Source organism: Lasioglossum baleicum, unplaced genomic scaffold (genome assembly GCF_051020765.1).
Source record: "Lasioglossum baleicum unplaced genomic scaffold, iyLasBale1 scaffold0057, whole genome shotgun sequence".
NCBI lineage: Eukaryota > Metazoa > Arthropoda > Insecta > Hymenoptera > Halictidae > Lasioglossum > Lasioglossum baleicum.
In genome coordinates, this window is record NW_027469117.1 from 880,001 (window position 1) to 882,500 (window position 2,500).

General features: G+C 47.0%; 1 non-coding gene and 1 pseudogene across 1 annotated transcript; both read left to right on the forward strand.

The window, feature by feature from the left end:
- Window positions 1-764: 764 nt before the first annotated feature.
- On the forward strand, window positions 765-919 carry LOC143219652 (5.8S ribosomal RNA). The gene has a single exon (XR_013011418.1). It is a non-coding gene; the product is annotated as a 5.8S ribosomal RNA (ribosomal RNA).
- A 1,568-nt stretch (window positions 920-2,487) lies between these two features.
- The window catches only part of LOC143219676 (large subunit ribosomal RNA), a 5,437-nt pseudogene continuing 5,424 nt past the window's right edge, over window positions 2,488-2,500 (forward strand).

Consider the following 2,500-nt stretch of genomic DNA (forward strand, 5'->3'; position numbering starts at 1 on the left):
CTAATCTGTCGAATAAAATAAAAATATGGTAATATCGTTCCGACGAAAAACGGTGTTCCGAGAGGACCGGCCGTGACGCTCGCTATAAAGCCAATGGCGCGATTATTCCCGACGACACCCTACTCTCTGTGTGGCCCAATAGTGCGCGCAGACGAGCTTGGGACGAGAACGGGGATCGCGCCTACGGCCAGAGCCGGCTCGCGAGTCCGCTTGTATCGGAATTTATCGTTACCTCGAGCACACACCAACATTTTATGGAAATGTGTTTTATACGGGAAGTGGACCGGCTCGTGAAGCTCGCTTTTAAAGCAGTCGTGAGTCTGACACCCTACTCCGTGCGTGTGGCCCAATAGTGCGCATCGCGAGAGCTTGGGACGAATGACCGCTGCCAGAGCCGGCTGTGAAGTCCTCCGTTCTCACATCAAATGAAATGGAAGTGAAGAGGAGAGGAATATTATTACATCTCTGGATCCAGTATCGGGTTGTCTACGATCCCCGTCGTTTTCAGAGAATATATTCATCTCCGCGTTTTCCACGTTAACGGTTTTTCAATGTACTGTTCGCCCGGCCGTCGGATACGTGTTGCGTATCTGACGGTTTTTTTTTTCCGTTTCCACGGACGACGATAGTGTCGTCCTTAAAACGACGCCTGAACGAATCTCCTTCGCGCGCTGGTTGGAGCGTTCAGGTACAATGCGTTCTTACGAACCGCAGAACAAGAGACAGATACATATATTGATTTGTAAATCAAAAATATATACGATTACCCTGAACGGTGGATCACTTGGCTCGTGGGTCGATGAAGAACGCAGCTAATTGCGCGTCAACGTGTGAACTGCAGGACACATGAACATCGACATTTCGAACGCACATTGCGGTCCACGGATACAATTCCTGGACCACGCCTGGCTGAGGGTCGTTTACGTAACCATAAACTGCTTGCGTTGCTCTTGTAAGTCCCCGCCGTCGCTTACCTCTCCAAATATATTTTTGGAGGGCGCCAAAGAGCGTTTCGGAGTCGGGTTGCAAAGATGCTACGTACGAGCGAATGATGGGCGTTTCGTCGGCGTTTGTCGCGGTTCTGTGAAAATTGCCAATTTTTGCATTGCGTCTTATAAACACATACAAATATATATATATCTAGTTTCCACGAGAGGCGAAGTAGGGATTGGTATTTCTTACGTTCGGACTTGCGTGAGTGTTTTTACGGTGTCGTGAGTCGTATTGAAAATACGACCGCCCGTAAGGCACCGCTTCGACGAGGATCTCCAAATCTCTCACCTTCTCTGCGAAACGATTCGCCTTGCGGAAAGAAGCGTTTCCACTCATGAACATTTAACGCGCTCCCGACGTCGCCTGAAATGATGCGTATATACGAAAGAGGTATATTTACAAGAGTCTCGCGAGACTACAGAGATGGACACACAAATTATAAAAGAAAGAAAGAATACTGTGTGGCACACAGAGTGTGTGTGGTGTGGCAATGTTAAGCCCCAGGGAGAGAATATGCCTGTGCGTGGATGAGTTTCTTAACTCTACGTTATAATTGCCATACGGCGGAGGGTCGTCGTTGCCGGCGATTTCGACAAACACATTCCTTTTCGAGTCTTCGAGGGAAGAGACGAAAGAGATCTCTCGTTCTATCGCGAACGCTTTGATGATCGATGGACAGCGGAGCAAAGCGCAGCAATGTGCGGGATGAGCACGTCGTACTTGATCGGGTCGGAATTATTCCCCGTCGTCGACGTGTCCTCGCTAATCTGTGCGATTGCCATTCCATCGCCACGTTCGCGTTGAATCGTATTGATGACGGCCTATGAGCGTCTTGAGATCTTACTCTCTTTCTCTCGTGTCTCTAATTTGGTTTTGCGTTTGATCGATGATAAATCGTTTCGTGCGCAACGTTTCTGTACCCCCGTGGTTTTTGGTTCAATTATATAGAAGTAGAGAGAAAAAGAAATCCCACCGGGTTATATGTATTATTATTTTTTTTTTTTAATAATATGTATACTCCTCTATTGGCGAGGCTTATTTCGAACTTGATTGTCACACGACGCAAAAGACACACTTGTGTGTTCACGCACGGAACAGCACCGCGGAGAGAGAAAAGGTATATCCAATGATGAGAACCTTTATGTCGGTCGCCCCATGTCTTTTCTTTTCTTCATTGTCGATTCGTGCGGAACCGCGCGATCTGTCGGTCGTCCAGTCCCCGAAAGTTCTTTTCGACGGACGTTAAAGTTAACCGGCCAGATCGTCTAGCGAGAGTTTCCGATCGACACACGAGATGAAGAAAGAATTATATTGACACTTTGGTGTGGCGCATAAGGCATATATCGGTTTTTTGTTTACCTTTTTCTCTCTTCTGTCGTGTAGTGTTGTTTCGTTTTCTTTTTTTTTCTTTTTTTTTTGTGCTTTGTACGTTTTCGCGAGTACTACTTTTACGCTCTTTCGGCCGAAACACACAAAATTTTGTATCACGTACGACGACCTCAGAGTA